General features: G+C 35.4%; 1 long non-coding RNA gene across 1 annotated transcript in view; it reads right to left on the reverse strand.

Annotated features, from left to right (window-relative positions):
- The window catches only part of LOC133200049 (uncharacterized), a 127,492-nt gene that overhangs the window by 69,583 nt on the left and 32,693 nt on the right, over positions 1 to 25,216 (reverse strand). The window lies entirely within an intron of this gene.

Consider the following 25,216-nt stretch of genomic DNA (forward strand, 5'->3'; position numbering starts at 1 on the left):
TTCCCCCAGTAATTATTTCAATCATGAACAGTAAAGATATTTTGATCTTTATTGTGTTTAAGATCAGAGTTATAGGAAATAATGTTTTTTAATTCACCATATCCAAATATACCAGTATCACAGTTGACCCAGAGTTCTTATTTCGTAAAATGTGACACGGAGTGAACTCAGTTGGACACATTGAGGAATGTACACCTACATGTATATGTACATGTATTATTAAGAATGTCACTGCATGTAATCTAATTTTTTTTTCTCATAATATGCCTTAGATAGATTGTTCATAGTTGTGTTTTCCTTATCATAGTCATATGTACATGTACTCAACATTCCATATTGATGTTTAATTTTTGGAAATACTGTTCTACATCAATAATATAAGGCAGCATGTTCCTTAGCCATCACCATCTCTTTAAGACCATTTTATATACTACTGCAATTGTTACATAATGTTTTCTTGTGAAAAAATGTCATATCGTGAAACATTCTGCGATATACATGTGCAAAATACATATAATCCTATAAATTCAATTGCTAATATCATTTTCCAGCATGTTCTATTAATTACAGCTAAATAATGATGTTAAGACAATCATGATGAGCAAACATGTGACAATTTCAGACATAATCCCAACCCAAATTTTAATTTATTTACAATAGTGCCAAACAAAGATGCCAAAATGCACACCTTAGCCTTGCCATATTGTTATCAATCATATTGTTTACACTTTTACTTCTGCCATGAACAAATTGCCTCATATGACATACATTTCACCATATTAACAAGGCAATGTCCATTTCTTTTAACAATAGTGCCAAAGAAGGATGCCAAATGCAAACCTTAACCTTGCCATAATAGTTATACAGTATACTGTTTACACTTCTACTACTGTCATGAACAGATTGCCTCATATGACACATATTTCATCATATATAAAATTAAAATGACACATGAGCTAGAGTGTGATAAAAAATAAAAATGTACATATATGCCTGTTCTATTTCATCATGTATTACGATTTTCTTTGCTTAACTTTAAAATTTAATTTCCTATTTTTTCTCCATTGTTTTCACCTTATGCCAGTATTCCTGTATCACCTTCTCCACTGTGTAACACAATTGGACAAAGTTCTCCTCTTTGTAATTTGTGACACTGAGTGAACTCAATTTGAAGCATTCACAAATGATTGCCTTATACAGGTACATGTATATGAACATGTATTATTAAGAATGTCACTGTTTGTAATATAGGTTTTTTTTCTCATACTATGCCTTAGATAGATGGTTCATTGTGTTATCCTTATCAAAATTATATGTACATGTATTTCACATTTTATACTGTTGTTTAATTTTTGCAAATCCTGTTTTAAATCAAAATTCAAGGCAGCATGTTCCTGAGCATTTTCCATTTATGTTTAAGACCACTTATATACCGTGCATATTACATAATGTTCCCCTGTGAAAAAAACACTGTACATGTTGACTAGTTTCTTTGCTTCCGGGTAAGGTATTCGTTTCTCAGCTTTTACCTTTTGAATTTCTTTTTCTTTTTTCCATATAGGACATTGTTTAGAGGAAGCCATATGGTTACCTTTGCAGTTCTCGCATTTAGGATCTTGTTGACAACCTTTGCCATCATGTCCCTCTTCACCAGACCTGAAACACGTTTCTATGCCTTTACAATTGTTTTGTCCGTGTCCAAATCGCTGGCATTTAAAACACCGAAGCGGATTTGGAACGAATTCAATTTTCATTTGGTACAATCAGACTTTGATGTTCGTAGGAAGGATTAAGGATTGGCATTCCAAAGGTAAGAAGGTAAGTATTTGTAGGTTCAATGATGTCATTACGTTTCTTGGTGAACCGTTTTACAGAGACCACACCCTGGGACTCCAATTCATTTTGGATTTCCTTTTCAGAAATATCATCCAGGTCATGATCTCTGTCAAATAGAATACCCTTACTTTGGTTGAGTCCACTATGAACTTTTGCAAGTACAGGTATATCTGCAAGTGATTTCAACGCTAACAAAGAAGTTGAATGCTGAAATTATGCTACTTCAATGAGTAAAGCTCCTGATTTCATTTTTTTAACGGATTTCGGCGTACCAATAATTCCCTGTATTCCTTTTTGTATAAGAAAAGGCGAATTTTTTGTCAAAGGCTTTGTATGTTGATCTGAGATTTGTGCCTCAAGTGTGACGAAGCGGGGCCAGTGTTCCACAACCGAATTGATTTGTTCATCATTAAAAGATATTTCCAAACCTGGTGGGTAACAACGTTTTTTTGAAAGAGCCATGGTTAAAGGAGGAATTTTCAGAATCCTTGCTCCCCGCCCGCCTCGGAGCGCCAACAAGGGCGATATCTAGTCCAACGGAAATCCAGTAAGACTAACACCCAGAGGATACAAAGAAACTATACTCAGACATGATATGCCTGATTGACCCTGAGCCACCGCTTGATGTATATATATCAACATGGAAACGTCGGTGTATTGGAAATTGCAAAATGGATCTGATATAAAATTATAATAATTGCAAAACATCAATACTTAGGCATGCAGATATTACCAGCTCGGCATGACTAGCCGTCGCCCGCGTGGCGCAGTGGTAAGAGCGTCTGCTCTAGAGTCGCGGCGTAAGGAATTCGAATCCCACTGTGGGACGTGGAGACCGGTCCTTCGGATGAGACCGTATAAACCGAGGTCCCGTGTCGCAGTAGGTGCTGGCACGAAAAAGATCCCTCACTGCTCAATGGCCGTAAGTGCCGAGTATAGGACAAAATTTGCAGCTCTCCACCGGCAAGTGGTGGCGTCTCCATATGAGTGAAAAATTCTCGAGAGGGACGTTAAACAACAAACAAACAAACATGACTAGCCGATTGATCAAGTCGGGCCAAACTTGACCTCCCGTCTAGATGAATATGGGGCCAAAGTGGAGTGTTGGTCATGTCAGGTGCGTTACACCCAGCACCTGCAGACCTCAGCCACCAGGATCTCCTTCTCCACCAACACGGGTCGCAACCCACGGCCAACAGGTTGCCCCATTTAGTCGCCTTTTACGACATGAATGGAGGTGCCGGGGACCTATTCTTGTCACCCCGGGTCCCCACGGGGGAAATCTTGCGTTGAAAACGTTTGTTTTTTATGTGTGTGTATTTTTGTTAGGCTGTGTGCACCACGGATGTCCGGATTGCTTCCAGCAGAATCGATCTGATGTCAAACACCCTGCGACGAACTAGACATTAGACGAAATCTTCAAGATGACCAAAAAGCGAGAAAGAGACTCAAAGAGCTCGGATACGATCTGGTCGTCGTATGGGAGCACCAGTTTCGCTACCAGCTGGAGAAAAACGCCGACTTGCAACAATTTATCAACACTCTGGATCTGCAAGACAGGCTAGATCCCCGAGACAGTTTCTTTGGCGGACGCACCAATGCTATAAAACTCCATTATAAAGCTAAAGATGACGAAACCATTCAGTATTACGATTTCACCAGTCTCTATCCTTCAACAAATAAATACTGTCGTTATCCCGTGGGTCATCCGACCATTATCACGGAGGATTTTCAGGATATATCGAACTATTTCGGTCTTGCTAAAATTAAAGTCTACAAAATTGTACCACCCTGTGCTTCCGTAGCGGTCTCAAGGAAAACTGAAATTTCCTTTGTGTCGAACTTGTGCGGACGCTGAAAATCAGCATGCCTGTACTTGTTCTGTAGAGGAAGGAGCCATCACGGGCACGTGATGTACTCCCGAAATCCAAATGGCAGTATCAAAAGGGTACCAAATTTTAAAAATTTACGAGGTCTATCACTTTGAGCAATCGACTCAGTATGACCCAACTTTGGATGACGGGGGTCTGTTTGCAAAGTATGTTAATACGTTCCTTAAGATTAAACAAGAAGCCTCGGGATTTCCTCCCGAGTGTGCAAGTGAAGAGTCAAAAAGAGAATATATTAGACAATACAAAGAAAAAGAGGGCATAAACTTAGAGTACGACAAAATTAAAAAAAATCAGCCAAGCTCTGTCTCAATAGTTTTGGTGGAAAATTTGGTAAGAGACTAAGCATGAAGCAATCAATTTTCTTTCACGAATCCGAATGTGATAATTTTTTTCAGATTCTCTCGGATCCTACTAAAGTCCCTCACAATTTTCACATTGTTTCCAAGGACACCCTTCAATTTGAATGAAGTAATCACTCCATGTTTTATACCTCCGGATTGCAAAACAAACATATTTTTGGCAAGTTTCACTACTGCACATGCGCGGCTGCGTTTATATAGTGTATTAGATCGGTTGGGGGAAGACGTTCTGTATTTCGATACGGAAAGTGTCATTTTCAAAACCCAAAAGTCGGACGACTAGCAATATCTACTCATTATAAACTATTTAGTGGAATTGACCAACGAGATCAAACCAGAAGATGGTTACATTGTAGAATTCGTGTCGGGGGTCCCAAAAATTATGCATACCGCAGTTTCTGGTAAGAATGTAAAGTTCGTGGGTTTACATTAAACTGGGCTAATTCTAAAGTGATTAATTTCGATGCTATCAAATCCTTGATCTGTACAACACCAGATAAGCGAATTGAAATCATCAACCCCTGTAAAATATCAAGGGACAGTCGGAAAAGAAAGCTGTTAAACCGCATAGAAACTAAACGATATCAAATGGTTTACACCAAAAGGAGAATTTTACCCAATTTAGATACACTACCATTTGGATTTTGTTAAAAACCATGAAAAATTTTAAAAAAAAAAAGTACATTTTTACACCAATTTTTATTTTAATAGTCACAATTATTGTATTTATTATCATTCATAATATACATTACATTATGTACAATAAAAGTTGTTTTTACAAGAACAGTCTTTTTTTCTCTCTCTCTCTAAATTTAACACTCGGTACGTAAGCCAAGAAATGTGTCTCTTGCGTCGTTTCATGGACACACCAGGAGGTTTTCCTATTGTTTGAGTTTTACTGACATAACCAGTCCCGTTCTGTGAGGTGTCATTGATTGATTCATTCATTGTTGTATCGGTAAATGTCTTTTCAGACATTTGTTTTCGATCCTTGTCTTCATTCACGGTGTCTTGTTTAACAGGCTCTTCTTTATCCTCGATTTTTTAAGGAGATGTTCGTATTTTAATTTAGACACTAGTATCATTTCTCTCGCCATTCTTGTCTATTTGATGAGCAATGGGTTTCAGTAACAGTGATACTAATGGTAGATGTTTCAATAAAATCCCACGTTTCTGTTTCGTACTGACTTCTCTCGATCCCAGTGATCGAATGTACGTCTGGTAAGGTTTCAGCTGATTTAATACTTCTTCGTTAGAGGATAAGTTCCCGTGTAAAAATTCAGGGCGATTTCACTGATGACATCGTGTTGCTCACTAGTCAAAGACTTGACAATCACTTTCTGTTGAGCGCTGTTTGCACTTGGCATAAAATGTATAAATGTTCTCTGCTTCCGTATTCTTCGATTCATATTTGCAATATGAATAAATTGTGATGAAGTACATTTATAGGGGTTGATAAATAACATTTAAGCCATTTTTTCTTGTGAACACCAAATAAATATTAAATAGTTATGTGATGCGTAATCAGGCAATGTAGATTTAAGAAATAAAGTTCGTGTTCTCCTAAATGTTGCAAGATACCTCAGAGGTTAAAAAATGTTGTTTTGAAAGAATAAAAGCTGAGTCTTTTATATTTTGAACTACATGTTGAGACCAAGGAGGTTATCCTGCAACATTCACCAAAACACGAACTTTAATCTAACAGCTCTGAAATACTTGGCTCATTGTTTCTTCTATAGGGAAATTAGGTCACCATGTCACGATTAGTCACTAAAATTACTACAACCCTAATGAACATCAAACCATATTATTTTAAAGATAATTACTCAGATTTATTTTCTCCTATAGCAATTGCACCAGGACAAGCTAGTAAGCTACAAAAGGACATCCAAGAACCAAACCAATCTGATGGTACTAGCATGTCCCAGAATTAAGTGCAAGTTGTCATCAACCTTTATTTTGAAACTACAGATAGGCATACAAAAATGTAGCTGACTCATATAGGAAAAAGAACTTCTACATCTTGTTCCTAGTGTTACAGTTCATGCCATCAATGTGTTAAGGTGCTTGGTGACTATTATTTACCGTTGAAGTCGCCCGCGTGGCGCAGTGTTAGAGCGTTAGCTCTATAGTCGCGGAGTAAGGAGTTGATCTTTTTCGTTGCGGGTTCGAATCCACTGCAGGACGTGGAGACCAGTCCTTATAAACCGAGGTCCCGTGTCGCAGTAGGTGTTGGCACGAAAAACTTGCACCCTTCTGGTAAATATGCCAGGACCATATCCCTGAACTGTCTAAATGTGATTTTATTCAAGAATTACCGTAATTCCCGCCAGATCATCACCTTCGGATCACAAATATTACCTGGATGTGTACCATTTTTCAAAGCAGCATACGAAGCTGCAACACGTCCAAATTTTGGTTATTTGCATGTGTGTTTAGAACCTACCCAGATCAAAGAGTACCAACTGCGATCTCACATCTTGCCTGCAGAGAACATGGTTATTTATCAACCACCGTACGATCATGTACGAATATGATACCTAAAGCAAACTCATCATTCAATAAATCACCAAGATGAAATTGAAAACGCCAAAATGCTTTAGGCTTCTCATAGATTTCTACTATAGATTATTAATCAAGCTCTACATAATAAAATCAAAGAACTAAATTCAGAAAGTACCAAATATGGCCTATGAATGTCTTAAATAATAAGTCACCGTTTTCATTATGATTAATTTTGGTTTCTTTATCTAATAGACTTCATCAATGCAGAGGTAGGTAGTTTTGTTCAGACCGGATGCTTGCTTTTTCACTGTAACGGCTAAAACCTATCACGGTTTCGAGTTTTCCGGAATTTTCTTTCTATTTTGCAGACTTATTTTAAAATTTCCAGTGGGGCGCATTCCTCTCGGCGAAAAATTCAAACATAAAATCAAACATTGGTATCTAACGCTTATTTCTGAACAATTTTTTTTCTCTGAGAGGAATGCGCCCCTTGTTTAAAATTAATAATAATGAATCCAGAAATTGTCCTTTGGTCAACTGGCGCGTGTAGATACCATTCAGCGTAATTTAATTTCTTCTTATCAAAAAAACATATCAGACTGCAAGGATTCATTCTAAGGGAAGAAAAGTTACTGTTAATACGTGACTTCTGAGATACGTTTCCGACCCGATTTTTACATCATGCAAATGTGAAATGTAGGGCATGTTTACTTCCGTTTTCATCGTAAACGATGGCGTCATTAGATATAGACTGCGATTACGACTATAATAATTTCAATTCTTGGCAAGTTCCTTTGCTGAAAGACTTTTTATCCCTTAAAGGTATAGCTTTTTCAATATATTTAAAACATCATTTGATAAGACTTTGTGAACTGGCAGTTGAAATTCAGAAGTGGCAGATGATTACAGGGTGGTGATGTCAAACTGTTGGAGATAAAGTTTTCCAAAATATAACAAGTGTTGATAGGTGGTCTGAAGATCTCATAAAACTGCCGAACATTGAGATTTCCGATGTTTTCATAAAACTTTTGAACGATGGCTGGAGTACGTCATTCTCGGTTGAAAACATAGACAGAGACAAGACAATGGATACAGACTAAAACAGCCACGTTGATAAAGTGAATGTGTCCCCCCTGTCTGATGATTTTCAGTACATCAAGTGTGACACAGTTCCTGACACTAGCCAGGATGCAGATCCGTACAAGACCTGGATATTTGTTGAGGGCAATGAACAGATTCACTCAGGTGGATGTAGTGTAAATATTCAGGTTTTCACATTATGACTACAGATTCTCCAGTAGGATTTAAAGCAATAATTATCGAAAACGTTATTTCATAAAGATATACTAATGTTCATAAAAAAAAAACATAGAGGGAGCCTTGTCTCAGCGTACAAGCATTTATGATTATATAAATTGCTCAATACACTTAATTCATGTAATGAAATTTCATATTCAATACTTCATCACTTTGAACAAAAATTCTCTTGATTTTAGAGATGATGGGTCGTGTAAGCACTGTACGGCTTCGATATTTGCTGTGGCTTCATTCTGTGAGAGGCACAAAGACTGTCACACTCAAGTCGGAACAGATATTCCATGTGTTTGGGACAATTTTTAAGCCTCATGTCATCTCATCCTGTATTGGCCAATTACATAAAACTACAGGACTTTACAGGAGAAGTAAAAGTTCACCATTCAATAAACAACCCATGCAAGTCCTTGAACAACAACTCTATTAAAGAAATTGAAAAAAAAAATGTTTCAGCTCCTGTGTTTTTACACAAAATGTGGATTTTTCTGTGAGCAAATACATTATGATCCTTTGAAATTTGAGGAAATTGTACAAAAATGTGAATATTTCTTCAACAAACATTTGAAAGTTGCAATTATGTCTCTCGGAGTATAGCGGAGTAACAAATTTGTGAATGAGATAAGCATGTAATGCATACTAATTTATGGCATTCTTGATTATAACAGTGAAGAAAAACTTAAAACGCTTTTGGTCTAAGGTACATGATTTATTTATTCATAATTTGTTGATGGCAGAATACCTGAACTGATAAATATAAATTAGGAACAAACAATAATATATTTTAATCATCATGATCATATGATTAAATTCTTTCAAAAAATAAATACAATATGTACATTACAGTTTGTATCAGACCTGGGGTAATATGGTAATGCAATGTAATCATTACATTTTTTCAAAGTAATTGGATGTAATGTGTAATGGACTCATCTTTCAATTACAAGTAATTGTCAAAAAAAAAAATGTCAGTAATGACCATTACCTTTCAATTACATTTCAATTATATTTTGGTTTTAAATCTCTCTTTATTATTGACACTGAAACAAATAAAGGTCACCGAGAGGTTATTTTTTTTTTTTATTTATAATGTTAAAGTCTTAAAATTAAAATCCTATATCTTACTTTAAAAAAAAATGTTTATTCAATGGTGATTGACAGACATACTAAATATTTGTTTTAATAGAAAACTTCTTGACAAGACAGTTATAAAATCACTTGAAGAAGGCCAGAATTTTTTTGAAAAAAAAGAAATCATTAGGTTTCAAAGAATCCACAAAACAAGTGACATTAATACATTTATTTAAAAAAAAAACGGAGGAACTAACATCAGAGACTGAACAAAACTACAACATTAAAAGTGAATACAAAATCCAAATACCACTCTGACTTACAGACCTGAGGGAAAGCATATCAACCAAGCAAAGAAGTGTTAATAGATATAAATTGTGTGGTCATAAAATTTGTGTTTTTCTCTTATAAAATGTAATGTGTAATGTAATTCATTACTTAAACAAAGTAATTGTAATTCAATTAATTACTTTTCTAAATGAGGGTAATGGTAATTGTAATTGTAAAAATTTCAAAGTAATTGTAATTCAATGCATTACATTTAAAGTAATTGAACCCAGGTCTGGTATGTATTAAGATGCCTTAATGGAATGAACATTCAGATACATAAAAAAGATCTTATTCTTTTGATTTAATTTAAAATTTTTATTTAATTTAAGCACATGTTTCAGATGTCATATTATGTGCATAGCTACTATTCATGATCATAGAACATTGATGAACACATGTTTGGATAGTACAATTACATGCATCATATGAAGATCATTATTCGTTTGTCAAGTGGTGATACAAAATTACGAAGAAAAGCAGATACAGTGACTATCTGACTTGCTATGATGGTTTTTTAAGATAATGGCTTAACAGTTGACAACAGTTGAAGGCATTTTAATCTCTGAATTACCCTCTCTTCATGTATTCGAAGTTTAGCAATGTTTCGTGTATCACGCACTTGAGAGGCTGTGAGTTGTTTCCCCTTTTCCTAATTACATTTTATCGTAAAAGGTGGTATTATCAACTTTGCCTTCCTTTCAAGTAAGTAACCCTTTATTTAAAAGCCATGGTCCACCATTACCTCATCTCCAGGAGAAATTAGGTCAAGAAATCCACTTTTAGCCATTATATATCTGTCTGAAACATTCCCTCCCCATAATTCAAACACAAGAGAGAAGTCACCAGAGGGAGTGTTTCCAACAAGGCACTTTAATGTGTTATGGCTCTTAAGTTATTGTATGTTTGATGCTGTGCTTTAGGGGTACGTTGCCGCTGAACAAACATCTCTGTTCAGTTGATTACTCTGAACTCTTGTCCTAGGAAAAGCTTTCTTGAACGAGTGTGGCATGAATTTCCTTACTTGTGCTCTTGAAGGCCATTTAATTTGAGGTCCAAATACCTATATAAAATACATTTACATATTAATACTTTTCAAAGTCAAAATACTAGTATTCTGTGTGAATTATATTATATTATTTGTGAATCTAAATAAATAAATATATATATAATATATTTACCAATTACCAGTAATTAATTTATTTAAGGAAATAAACCATTTGTAATATAATAAGATATTTTCATAAAATATTAACAATATTTAGATTTTTATTTGAAATTTAGACAAATTAGTGAACTTGCAGTTTGAATCTTATATTTCTTAGTAACACACCCTATATATGAGATAAATCCATGTGCAAAATATTTGGTATACCCGACTCTCAGCTACCCCAAACAAGTTAGCAAGTAAAGAGGTGTTGACACCAAGTCAAATTCTGAGGAGTGTCATCAAGAATTCTTCGAATCTAGTCAGCTTCCTGGATGGCCCTGTTTTTTTTTTTTTTTTTTTTTTTTTTTTTTTACATTGACCCTCTTCACACTTCTTCTCTGTTGATGTAGAGGTATACATGTATATTCATAGCGGTTGTATTCGCATATGCATGCTGACGTTTTTCAATGGAGGTGGTTTCTATTTTGGAATCTTGAAATTGTAGCGACTAAATAGGGTGGGAATAGGATTGTTTTCAGTAGGACAGCAATCTGGAAATTGTAGGGAACAAACGGAGTGGTATCGTTTAGGAGAAAACTTCTCATCTCGAAAGATCTGCTGAGGCCACTGCCTTCATAATTTGAGTTTCCTCTTAAAATTGGACGCCTTGCATCCAGGGATAAGTGCCTCAACTGGCCTCCCGTCTGCTGCACACCCTGGCAAAGAACACCAGTAGTGGCTGGGAGTATCTGTGTTCTTCCTTTTTTTAAGACCTCGAATAATTTCGTCTGCTTAATATTTCATTGCGATGTAAACATTCGCCATTACAATGCCCTACATTTGCTTATTATCACGTGACTGCTGTGTGTAAAAGTCAGCCGTAAACCACGATTCCGGCGTATCACGAAAGTTCCGTATTAAATGAATAGAAACATAAATCTTTTTTTGGTGTAAATATATATTATTTATTCGTGGTAAATATGGTCAAGAAGGCTTAGGTTCAAAAACAGCTGGGCTATGAGCGCTCTGTCTGTACTAAAAGTTATTTGCAAAAATGTATTTCAGATTCTCTAAACGGGCTTCTGAATGCTTTCTCAGTTAATAGAAGGCTATGAATGAAACCCTTCATTATCAAAAGATACTATCAGTTATGCAATCGCAATGAAAAAAAAAAATTGAGCTAACAAATTATTTGAAGATGTGGGGGAAAGACTGAAAGACATAAATGATGCACAGAAATAACAGGAATTATTTTTTTTAAATAACTTTGGAGGAAGTTACGGCAACAGGATGATGGCAAATCCTCAATCCAGTTACGACCAGAGAGGAGATACAGAACAAGACAGTTCAATTACACATATCAGAAAAAAATTGATAGGCAGGAGAAGTCTGTGCAACGGTTACTACAGTAAGAAGTAACTAAATTCAAGACAGACAGCCTGAAAAATTTTGCAGATAAATGGAAACACATCACAGTGAAATATATATCTTTTTTTCTAAACATTCAAGCTTAAAAGTACATTCAAACAATAAAAATCAGGAGCAGAGCAAACACAGACCTCACAGGTGGGATCAGGTGCCGTGAAGGAAGATTTGAAATATTATCTATGAAAAAAATCTTTAATTCTCAAAATCATAATTGCTGTTCGCAGATTTGCTCAAGGAATAGGTTTTACGTACATCTTTGCACTCTACATGTTTCGAGTGGGTGTACGCAGAAACAACACTCAATTTATGATTGCGGGGAGAAATTAAATTAGCACCCTTATTTTTAGGCTCAACACATTTAATTAACAACAAATAGAAGTCCTTATTCCATGATGTATTCTTTTATTAAGCAGACCCTTTGTTTCACCAATTTAAAAAAAAAGATGGAGAACAGCTTATCACAAATCTTCATTACAGTGAGGAGACTTTTAAGTTTAAATGTTTTTCACCATGTCATATCTTCAATTCAATTCATTTATTCACCAAACATGTTGGCGTATATGCTACATACAAAACGAAAAATACAAAGTGTTTTCAGATTACTAAAACACATACTAAAGTACACACATAAGTGTACAAATCAGTGAAGTCAACTATGGTTACAACTTTTATCATTTTGCAAACAGTATAATATGAACAGAGATGAACGGATTAATGCATTAAATATTTATTACTGCGCTCTTTTTTTTTTAGAACGAAATTCAAAACATTCCTGTTTGTCTGCCAACTCCTCGAGTATGGATACAGCAAATGAGCTTGGTATTTCCCCTCTAATCCTAAACTTGTACGCCTGTCTATGGGGAAGTACTGGCCCATTATCCAATAGAATATTGTGTTGCACTGCTCGGATGGCCACCACTATATTCCGACTGCCCTGGGAGGAGGGCCTGAAAAATATAAAACATAAATAAATGTAGGTCAGAGAAAAGAAAAGCAATACTACCTGACTGCTATTTGTTGTCCTGAAACATAAAAGTCTAGCAGTTTCTTGCAATAAAAGGTTCCAGTCAGAAATAGTTCCAAAATACATGAACTATTTGTTGTACTTTAAACGATACAGTTTAAGCAAAACTTTAACTTCATTTTCCCTAAATGCAGATAGCAGAATAAGACATGTATGATAATTTAGTCAAACTTCATGATCTCAAACTGAATGGGACCGACATAAAAACTACAAGATAACTGTGGGTTCAAGATATAAATGGAAAAATACATCAAGAAAAGTGGTAGGGACTTCCAAATGACTTCAATATACCCATGGTACAAAAGGGGTCGATGTTTGAGATACGGGCGTTCAACTCCATATAAGAAAGCATTTTGACATGTAATGAAAAGGGAACTTACATTTCGTTCTACTTTTAACATATGGTCCAGGAGACCCTTTGCCCCTTGAATTCTCGCCTGTGGGATTTCAAGGGGTATCTGAATACTGCCGGCCATTCTTCAAAGTATCTATTGAGGTATGGATGTAAATACATAGAGAATTAGTGTCAAACGACCTAATTAATTCATGTATTTTGATCCGAGAGGACTCCTAATGGATTTCACGTCTTCAGCACTGTCCTCCTCGTCGCTGCTATCCACAACTATGGCCGAAGACTGTTCTAGCACCCCAAAGCGTACTTTTTTTCTACCTCCTTGAAGAAATTCTTCGCGTCAGGAGAAAATCGGTACATGATAGATCCTTACCTTCATGTACGATACACAGAAACAGATTCTGGGATTTAAATTCTTCTTGACCTTCCTTAATTTCCTGAAGAAGAAAGAATTTGCATATAATCATTACTAAGAAAAAAAGGTTCACTCAGAATATCTTCAAGGTTAAACAGTTATTCATTTTGTGTATTTTTTTTAATACTTATAATGAAACTTCTTAATTCCATTTTAATATAAAGCAAATGAAAAAAGGATGCCAATACATGTAACTGCTAATTTATTAAGTACTACTCACCCTCCAGAGTGCATGTATCCTGGCAACATCAAAAATAAACATCAAACAGCCTATCACTGTTCTCTTTCATTTCTGAGATGATTTCAGCCATCGGTCTTAATTGTTTAGAATGTTGTTTAAATTTTTCATTCACATGGAAAGTGTTTAGATGACATTAAGCAAACTCAAATGCATCTGACAAATTCTTATCTCTATCAGTCTTAAACACTTTTAGAAATTTCATTTTATGACATATGTAGCGCCGCACCGAGCGGTCTTACAGCATCTTTCATGATTTCAGTTTGCATGAATGACTTTAATTAATCCTTGTTCCTCACATTTTGAAAATAGACGCAGAATTATTTCTAGTCTACAGTTTATTTACACAACACATCGCAAATAGAAATATTCAGGAAAAATAATTCACAGTATAAAATCCAAGTAAACAAAATTACATATACATATAAATCCAAAAAAACATAGGCGAAGTTACGTTGTAATAATCCAAGTGCTAGCAAGTACATGTAAGTAACTATGAGAGCGAGTAACTAACTACATGTCACTGTACTAAAATTCTGTCGCGCTATATATACTCACGATCCGCTCCTGACGATTAGGAGCACATTATAAAATCCTTACGATCAGGAGTCTATACACAGTTAATGGTCATTATGGGGTCAGCAGGGGGTGATAAAAGGGGCGATTAATATACGGATAAGATTTATAGCCTAAGTGTAGATAATGTGTGAAGAATTAATTATGAAGAAAGATATTAAAGAAGATAATACTTTTTAAAACTCCCCCTACCTTAAGATTTGACTCCGTTCAAATACAAAGATAGCGCGTAATAAATACAAAAACTTATAACATGTATACAAATCACGCGCAATAAAAAAAAATTATATGTTATACGCTGACAATGCAAAACTAAAATTGTTCAATAAACTATTTAAACAAATAAAATTACATAAAAACAAGATGTGTTTGTGAAACACTGATGCCCCCGTATGGCAGCTTATGGCGAAGGTTAAAGTTTCTTCAAATGAAAGTCAAAATCCAGGCCAAAAGATAAGAAATGTTGATACCCAAAGAAAGATCTTGTCTCGAGGAATACACCTGTGAAACTTGCTAGATACAACTGTTCTGAAGTTATAGCGAAGGTTAAAGTTTTTTAAATAAAAGTCGAACGTCAAGGTCAAGGTCAAAGTGGTTGGTATCCAAAGGTAGGTCTTGTCACAAGGATTACATATGTGAAGTATGAAAGCCCTAGCATCAACCATTCAAAAGTTATGGCCAAGGTTAAAGTTTTTCAAAGTAGGTCAAACTCCTAGGTCAAGGTCAACGGGTCAAAGTGGTTGATATCCGGAGGAAGGTCTTGTCACAAGGAATACACATGTGAAGTTTGAAACCCTAAGCACCAACTGTTCAAAAATTATGGCCAAGGTTAAAGTTTTTCAAAAGTAGGTCAAACCCCAAGGTCAAAAGGTCAAAGTTGTTGGTATCCAAAGGAAGGCCTTGTCACAAAGAATACACATGTGAAGTTTGAAACCCCAAGCACCAACTGTTTAGAAGTTATGGCCAAGGTTAAAGTCTCATAAAATTTTGCAAAAGTAGGTCAAGGTCAAAAGGTCAAATAAGATGGTACTAAAAGAAAGGTCTTGTCACAAGGAATACACATGTGAAATATGAAAGTCATAGCTCCAACCAATCAAAAGTTATGGACAAGGTTAAAGTTGACAACAGACAAACAGATAAACAGACAGACAGACCATAGGCACTCCCCAGCTTAATTGTTAAAAAATAGATATCTACTATACTATAAACATAACAAGGCATGAAACTAGCCTCCATGTTGGATTCCGCTTAGGGGCACTTTCTGACTAATAGCGAGAATTTCTCGCCGAAGTCGGACTTTTCTCAGACATCGGAAGCTGTCATTTATTGAAATAAAATCAAATCAGGTTGAATCTTGCAGTACGTTCGTCGCATTCACGCGTTTTCTAACATTTCTCTGCAAACCAGGTCTCCTCGGCCGGAACTTAAAGGTTTATGGGGGTATAGATAAATCGATCGTCGTTTACCTTCAAAGTAAGCTAACGTTGTTTTTCATAACGAATGAATGTACCGTGAAATAAATATAACTTTACACCAATAAGACCTTGCAAGATTTTATAATACATGTTCAGGTCCATAAAAAGCTGTTTCAGTGTGTTTGTGTTTGTGTGTGTTGGGGGGGGGGGGGTCAACTGAACAACAATTCTTTGACAAGAAAAAATATAGTTGAATGAGGACAATCGTAAGTCAGGTTTGTTTTCTATTGCATAGTATTTGTATATTCATGTATTGGCAAAATTATAGGGGCGAAAGGAGGGGGCACGTTTAAGCAGATGAGTCTTCAATACAGTGGTGGATTTGACCCGGGGGGGGGGGGTAAATATAATAAAATACAGCGGATATTTGCAGAAGAAAGTTCTGCACGAAAATTGTGAGTTATATTGGAAGAAAAAGAACTATACACAGGAAAAAGACTTGGCTTTTTTGCTATTTTTTCTTTTCTTTTCTTTCTTTTTTTTTTTTTTTTTTTGAAAATTCAGTGATGGTACAAATGATGACACCAAAGCAGAATAATAAAATTTAGAGGACAATTTGATTCTAAAGGGAAAGAGTCAAAATGTTTATTTTCATGTCATTGAAGGACAGAATTTTTATTTCCAAGATGATTAGGGAAAGTTGTTTTTTTTTATTTCTACTACACCAAAGAAGTGGGTAGGAAAAAATAAAGAAAAAATGGGACAATTAGTGTGTGCGGGGAGCGGGAGTTGAGGGTGAGGATACCATCACTCAAAGTCAAATAATTTATTTTATTCCCAGTGGAAAATAGTTTTTTTTCAACACTTTCAAGGACAGATTTTTTTTCTCCAAAATCTGCCAGCACCTATCAGAATCAAAAAATTGTCCCCCCTGAATCCTTTATACTGTAGTTGTCAAGAACGTGTGTACAAATTCACACTTTATATTCTTGCAAAATTAATAGTTTAGCTCTTTGTGTATATGTTTGTGTTTATATGTGGTTGTCGCAGTGAAATCAGCGGGGCTCAGGAACTTCATTGTAATGACATATACATAGTAAACTAGTCTATTAAATGACTCCTAATCTAGCTACCCTTGCATTTGTTAAATGGACTGAAGCTGGTTTTTGGTCAAAACTAATGCCATGCGTGCTACATGTATCATTCTCAGTGGAACACAGTCCGAACACAGTCATAAAATCGACAAAGAGTGAGCTGATGAAGTTAGTTTCAGCTTTGTAAATATTAATGGTGATGTGAACATGCCAAAATATATATTTAGAAATAATTTCCCTTACAAAATATTTAAAACATCCAAACCACTTGTATAATATTTTAGTTAAATTTTTGAACTTGTTATTAAACTTTAGAACTGTCTCATTTTATTATAGTATATTTGTATGAATCCATCTATAAGAAATAAGTCCCGCTATCAGGATAACATATACATGTACTTGCATATTCATTTATTTTGCAATAAAAGTTATACTTTACATGTATGTAAGTAACACACTTTCCAGAGACGAATCAGGGATTTCAAAAGGAGGGGGGGGGGGGTCAAAATGATTAAGTGGTAATAGAAACTAAAAATAATTGTAGTAAAAATTAGTATTAAAGCATAAGTTTTATGAAGACTTTCTTTTATATTGAATATTTTCCCCCTTTTCTTTTTTTCTTAAAAAGTTAAAATGTGGTGAACCCTCCCCCCCCCCCCGATAGATCTGCTTCTGTCTTCAAGACTGCTTATATATATATATTGAAGACTTATCTTTTTAAACGTGCCCCCCCCCCCTCCTTTCGCCCCGATAATTTTGCCAATACATGAATATACTAATACTATGCAATAGAAAACAAACCTGACTTACGATTGTCCTCCTTCAACTATATTTTTTCTTGTCAAAGAATTGTTGTTCAGTTGAACAACCCCCCCCCCCCCCAACACACACAAACACAAACACACTGAAACAGCTTTTTATGGACCTGAACATGTATTATAAAATCTTGCAAGGTCTTATTGGTGTAAAGTTATATTTATTTCACGGTACATTCATTCGTTAGCTTACTTTGAAGGTAAACGACGATCGATTTATCTATACCCCCAAAACCTTTAAGTTCCGGCCGAGGAGACCTGGTTTGCAGAGAAATGTTAGAAAACGCGTGAATGCGACGAACGTACTGCAAGATTCAACCTGATTTGATTTTATTTCAATAAATGACAGCTTCCGATGTCTGAGAAAAGTCCGACTTCGGCGAGAAATTCTCGCTATTAGTCAGAAAGTGCCCCTAAGCGGAATCCAACATGGAGGCTAGTTTCATGCCTTGTTATGTTTATAGTATAGTAGATATATATTTTTTAACAATTAAGCTGGGGAGTGCCTATGAGACAGACAGAACAAAACAATATACCCCCGGGATCTTTCGATCCAGGGGCATAAAAAACATGTTGAATTAAAACAAGTTATATTAAAAGTAATATTTACATATTTCACACATGTTTATATCGACATATTATTAAACACGTAGAAAAAATACAAAGTCACAAGCAAATGTCTCTTATAATGTTTTCGCGACCCGAACCGATGGCCACGAAAACTGAATGGGTACTTCGTTGAGAATGTCTAGGGCAATGGCTCCTACATCTACTTCATTTAAGTTTACATTTTCTGAATGGCTGATTGACGTGTTTCAGGTCTCCTCTGTTCTTCCATTTTTGAATGTTTTCACAGTTCTAGTCAGATACAAACAGATTGTAGTTGTCTCCGTATTTATCAACTGGTCGTTGTCATCATTTCGAACGGTCTCTCCTTCTTCTTCTTTTGCCAATGTGACATCTGGGGGGTCTTCATGACTATCGACTAATCCCGGATTTTGGGCGGTTATATCGTCTACAATGCTTAGAATGTCTCCAGTAGTTTCATCGGTAGAGCTCAATAACTCAGAGTCCATACAAAAATCCATTGCATCCATTAAATTAAATTCATCGTCATTTGCAATGTCCTCACACATGTCAGTTACAGAGCGAGTGTTTACCGGAATTTCGTCAATGAACTCCTCTTCATCGGAAGATATGTCTTCGTGTGAAGGGTCCATTACGAACACAGGTTTCAGTTCTTCTTTTTGTTGATACGGCATTTTTGTCGATTTGCAACTTGACAGTTCGTTTCTCACATTTTCTTCGCAGAGTTTATGCACACGGACGTAATGTTCTTTTAAATTTGATTTTCTCACAAATTGTCTCTGGCAATACGAACACTTTAGCAAACTAATGATACTGGAATGTTTCTCTTTAATATGTCTCACTAAATTATTTCGTCGCACTATTGAAATTCCACAATATTCGCAGATATGATAATCCATATAGTTACACCTTGCTTGTTTTCTACGTTATGAAAGAGTGAAGTCAAAATATTTTTTCGGTCTTCTTATTTGGCGTCCTAGGCGCGTTGTCAATACCAATTTCGTTGCTTAAATTTCTTTCTGATTGGTCATCGGGTACTGTTTGATTACGAACTTCAGGTCCAGCTGTATCGTCTGGTCGTAACCTCTTGCTTGTCTCGCCGTCGCCATGTAATTCTTCACCCGTCATGTTGTCATTATCATCGTCTCGATATAAATTATCAACTGCGGCTCCAGGAACGTTTGTCTTGAACGGCTTTAAGTTGTCAGCATGTACCACTAGTAATTTTGATGATTTCGAGTGTCTTATTTGGTACAGAACATCACTCGGTCTCTTCACTATGGTCCAAGGGCCTGTCCAAGATCTTGAAAGTTTTGCTTTTGTTCCAGTAATAATCTTTGGCTGATTACTACGGACTAGTTCACCAGTGTCATAATTTATTTCTCGCACTTTTCTGTCGTAGTATCGTTTCTGGCGTTGAGATATTTTTTCTTGTAACTTCCCGCACTATTTCACCAGTTGTTGCTAATTCTAGTTTTCTCACATATGCTGATTCATTAGTTGATGGTTCTTCTGTAACATTTATTTCAGTCCTTATATCCAAAGGTATCGAAGCTTCATTTCCATACACCATTCTGTAAGGTGTGATCCCAGTTGTTTCATGGGGGAGGGGGGGGGGTGGTATTGTAAGCTAGTACTAAACCATCCACGTACCTGTCCCAGTCCGTCTGATGTACTGTTAGATATTTAGATAATATGTCTTTGATGGTTCTTTTAAGACGTTCAACCATTCCGTAGGACTGCGGGTGGTAAGCTGGTGTCCGGGTTTTATTTATCTGCAACACTTTACACATTTCTCGGAATAATCGACTCTCAAATTGGCTCCCCTGGTCGGTGTGAATTTCTCCTGGACATACAGGTCTACATGCTGATCCCACCTCTACATTTTGAAGTCCGTGTTTGCTCTACTTCAAATGTGTATCCTTTCATTGGACTTTAGAGATTGAATACTGTTCGTTATCTTCATATTTCATAAACACAGCTATCTGGCACAAGCAACGACATGCAGCTTAAAAGTACCTTTAACTGGCCTTTCATTTCTAGATTTCTCTAGAAACAGAATGCCTTTCCTATTCGAGATGCAAGCTCATTTAAAGAAATAATTTGCATCCTGAATCACTGTCTTCTGGCAGTGAAGAGATTAAAGAATACATATTCACAATGCGTGAACTTACACGTGACGAAAAGGATTTGTAAGTAATGGGAACATTAAGAAGCAAAAGTACCGGGATCGACGCAAGTGACAGAAAACGACAAGGGTACATGTACAACTACGACGATAAGGAATTAGGTAAAGAAAAGGGAGCAGCAAAAATACAGTGAAAAATGGCCGTCTGTTCCTTCCAGTAAAAAATGTCATGATGGATTATTCAAGAAAGTCCAGGTCACCATGAGGGATGATGACGTCAGGTTGGTAGTGGAATCTTAATTTTTTGTTTTTCTGTTGCAGGCTTTCCTCAAAAGTTGATAAGCTTTTTGCTGTACCCTCCAATCTCGAACGCATTTTTGACTTACAATATATGAATATGTGCAAAGACCAATCATTTCGTCCTAACCATTCTAATTTGAATTAATCCGGGGTTCTCTTGCCGTGTTTTTTTGTGTTTCTGACAACATTCAAGAAGAAGCCAGTGCATCCATTTCTGTACAATAATCCATTAACCCATGACTGAACTCACCTCCGAGTTCTGGTTTCAAGATGGACTCCAGGTTACGTCCAGATATGGCCATATAAGCTCTACCCGTGTCCATTTCACAGTAAGCTAAGTCACTTTTGTCCACAAACTTGTATTCAGAGTCATAATAAAATTGCAACATTCTTAATTTTGCATATATCCAATCTGAACTGGGAGGTCATAAGAAATTCTACTTTTTGCTTCTTCTATTTTAAAAAACGTTGTGTCCTAAATATATATAGTGACGTCTGCTGATTCACACACAGACAAACGTACGTAGCAGCACTTTTTAACAAAAGAATCCATAATTGTTTGATATGTTTTAACTCAATAATTTTTGTAGATTTTGGTCACTGATATTATACAATTTGTTATCATTATAATGACTTTTTGCAAAGTTTTTGATTTTGTGTAAACAATTGAGCACATCAGTTTAATTCATGCAAGTCGGGTTATTATCATTTTCGTTGGGTTCCTGATTGTCTTCGTCGCTTGAATTAATTTGTACAAATTGTAAAGGTTCGTTACAATATCCAATTCTATTTCATAAGTTTTCTTTATGGGAATTTCATTTTCGGTATTTTCTAAAACTTCAACGAAATTATTGTTCGTTATCTACATATATCGGGTATTTCACTGTACCACCAAGGGCGACGTGCCGTGTTGTCAGATGTGCTAAAAGAACTTCGTCACTATCAGAGTCAGGTCAAGATCTGGAAGGGAAATGTCTCTACAACAAAACAAGATTGGAACCTCTCGACGTTGTGTCTCTTTATCAATTTTCTCAGCTTTAATTCACAGGTTGTACATACATATCGGTTTCCATATGTCCAACGCATGGAATTTCAAGTCAATTTACTGCACGCAACTTAAAGTGATAATCTTGTACAAAAGGAATGTCATTTACGAGGCCCATTGTAGTTGGATATTACGAAAAGGGACGGGCAATTTTTTTTTTATTTTTGATATATATTTGTATGCACCATGTTAAGAAAAATAAGAATGAAATTGTGTTACCTTGTCTTGATTGTAGTAGAAAGGGACAGTCTCAAAATATAGACAATTTTTCGTTGTTTTACACACAACCATATGCTAATACTAAATAAAAACCATATGTTAATACTAAATACAAAAAAAATTAAAGGAATTGAAAGATAGAAAAAAAAAACTAAATAGCGACATAATTTGCTTTTCATATATATAATGCAATATCCATTCCTCGTTTATAAATAAATGAAAAGTGGTGGAAGCCTTTATTGTAGTGAAAAGAGGGCATGTCAAAACACAAAAAATAGGACTTTAAAGTATATCTAAAATAATACAGTAGTCGCAGTCAATGGTACTGTATACATACTTACCAAGAAATGATTGTTGTATTGTTTAAATTTCACAAAATGAAATGCTCCTTACATTATAAAAGAATTTTCTCTAAATTCGTTATTTTGCCTAAATTCCATACAGGATGCTTCCGATTGGTGTGGATGTTTTCACTTATGACACCATGTCATGTACAACGCATGGTTTTAGATACTATGATTTATTCAACTTCAATTACATGCTATATATATAATAGATAGGACAATGACAAAGTTATAAACAACTGACTGACCATGACTAGACAAATTAGATCATTGTACTTTAGATAGGACACAGGCTGGCTGAAATTAATTCTACGTTTAACGTCACCTATAAACTTCAAAACCTACGAGGGTGAGAGGAAAAATTTTTTTTTTTAAAAATTCAAACAAATTCTTACGTCGATACGATATATCCTGGTGAACTTGAGATAAAAGATACCACAGAGTCTGACACATCTGTTTCATATTTGGATATTTTACTTGAAAAAGACGTTAATGGTAATCTAACAACCAAGCTTTATGATAAACGTGATGACTTTAACTTTTCAATCGTCAACTTCCCTTACTTATGCAGCAATATACCTTCATCACCTGCATACGGGGTATATATCTCTCAGTTGATTCGATACGCAAGAGCATGCTCTGCGTATGTACAATTTCTAAAACGAGGTAAATTATTGACAAATAAGTTGATGAAACAAGAATATCAGCTGTCTCGTTTAAAGTCATCATTTCGTAAGTTCTTTGGTCGATACAATGACCTTGTCAGCAAATACAATTTATCATTGAGTCAAATGCTGACTGACGTTTTTCATACTAATTGTTAGGTCATTATTTACACACTGAATTGTCGACGGATTTTTCCGTTATTTCCCGAACATGACAAGGAGCACACGGCGGGTGTGACCGGTCGGCAGGGGATGCTCACTCCTCCATGGCACCTGATCCCACCTCTGATGTTTGGAGGTCCGTGTTTGCTCTGCTCCTATTTTGTATTGTATGATGGACTTTTGAGCTTGAATACTGTTCGTTATCTTCATATATTTCATGAGTCTTTACTCATCTACATGAATTAAAGTACTGTAAGTATTTGTAATTATGTACAGGCTACTGGTTAAATAATCATTTTCTGCAAACCTGTATCTTTAAATGATAGATTGATTAGACTCAGCTCAAATATACCTCATAGATGGCCTAAATTTTGTCATCTCTCTGGAATGTTGTTTTCAGGTGCTAAAAGTAAGAGCAATCCGGAACAAAAACATTAAAAAATATTGTGGATTTGTTTGTTTTTTTTCAAAGTGCAATTTTTCCGAAACCTACGCGCGCGGGTGACGTTAAACGTAGAATTAACTTTGGACAGCCTTATGGAGTACTAATTAATGAATTATTGATTTAATATGTAAAAGTGAACTGTGCATTTATGTACATTTCTTTTTTATTTTTGTAAAACATGCAAATACTGTTCTTATCAGTTATCGTGGTCAACACGACGCTACCAGGGTCCAGACTCGGTTTGTATAAAATAAAGCATTTCCTCATATTGTTGACATCTTAGTTAAGTGGCTGTTCACTGTCACGTGTAAAGCAAAACTCTGTCAAATTGGCTATGGTATACAATCAACACTACTTAGCTGATGTTGAACTTCTGCTACTGAAACTTTGATAACCTTTTTTTCCATCTCCGTATACTTTACCTAGCTGGATTCGTGTCAACTGTGAAATGTTATTTTTCTTTTTGTTTCAACTGTCTAATATCTTGATTGCAATCCAATGACTGTCCAGTGTGGTGGATTTGTGTCACTTGAGATTTCTTGTTTCATCTGAAGTTTGTACTCCCATTTATCTTCTTTTAGCACTGGTACCGGTGCATATTCTGTATGCTGAAATCCTTGAATATTTAGGAATTGCTGCTGCAGGATTTCTTGTGAGAAATTCATGATGTCACTACACAACATGCGGTCATTCAGGATGTCATTTTTATGTTGGAATGTAAGGATTTGTTTCCCATTTTCTGAGAATTTCCTTCTTTAATCAGCAGTACGTTTCATATTCACATGGTGAATTTGTAGCATCATCTTCCTCTGTTTGAATTTTTTTCATGTTGATCCTTTTCGGAAAGATTGACCTTTTAATTATTTTTACATCACAACAATTTTCTTAATTAAAATTCTTAATTGAGCAGCAATAAGATCCCACTTCTTATTAAATACAAATATATATATATTTGTTTAAATAATTTTTTAATCTTTATAAAATTCATCAGTATCTTTAAATCAATTGCAAAAACCAATAACATGAAAATACATTTAAATAAAAATAAGATCTTTTTTTGAGATTTTCAATTCCACAGAGCTTCTACCAATGACCTACAGACGGAATCAATGAGAAGAATGGTTATTCGTCCAACTAGAACTTTTTGGCGTCCATGAACATTCCTGAAAATACGCAATGCCATTCATTATGCAAGTCATTTATCAACTTTTCATCATGAACCTCCGTTAATTTGCAGAAGTAATTATTGGTAGATCATCAAATAATTCTTCAGTTCTTAGATATAGGAACAATCAAGTCAGTGAGAGCCCCCAATTGTAGAATTATCATGAACCAAAGTATGACACCACAATTAATGAAAATCCGAGATATCTATTCTACACTCAAGTCATGCATAAGTATCTAAAAATGTACATTAGTAAAAGTCATTTTCATCACAAAGTCTCACGAGTTCAAAACTATCTCACCAGTTCAAAATTCTTCAAAAATTCAAATAAATCTGGGGAAAAAAGA

Source organism: Saccostrea echinata, unplaced genomic scaffold, assembly GCF_033153115.1.
Source record: "Saccostrea echinata isolate AGI-Se365-2 ecotype Australia unplaced genomic scaffold, CSIRO_AGI_Sech_v1 ptg000036l, whole genome shotgun sequence".
In the NCBI taxonomy this organism is placed as follows: Eukaryota; Metazoa; Mollusca; class Bivalvia; order Ostreida; family Ostreidae; genus Saccostrea; species Saccostrea echinata.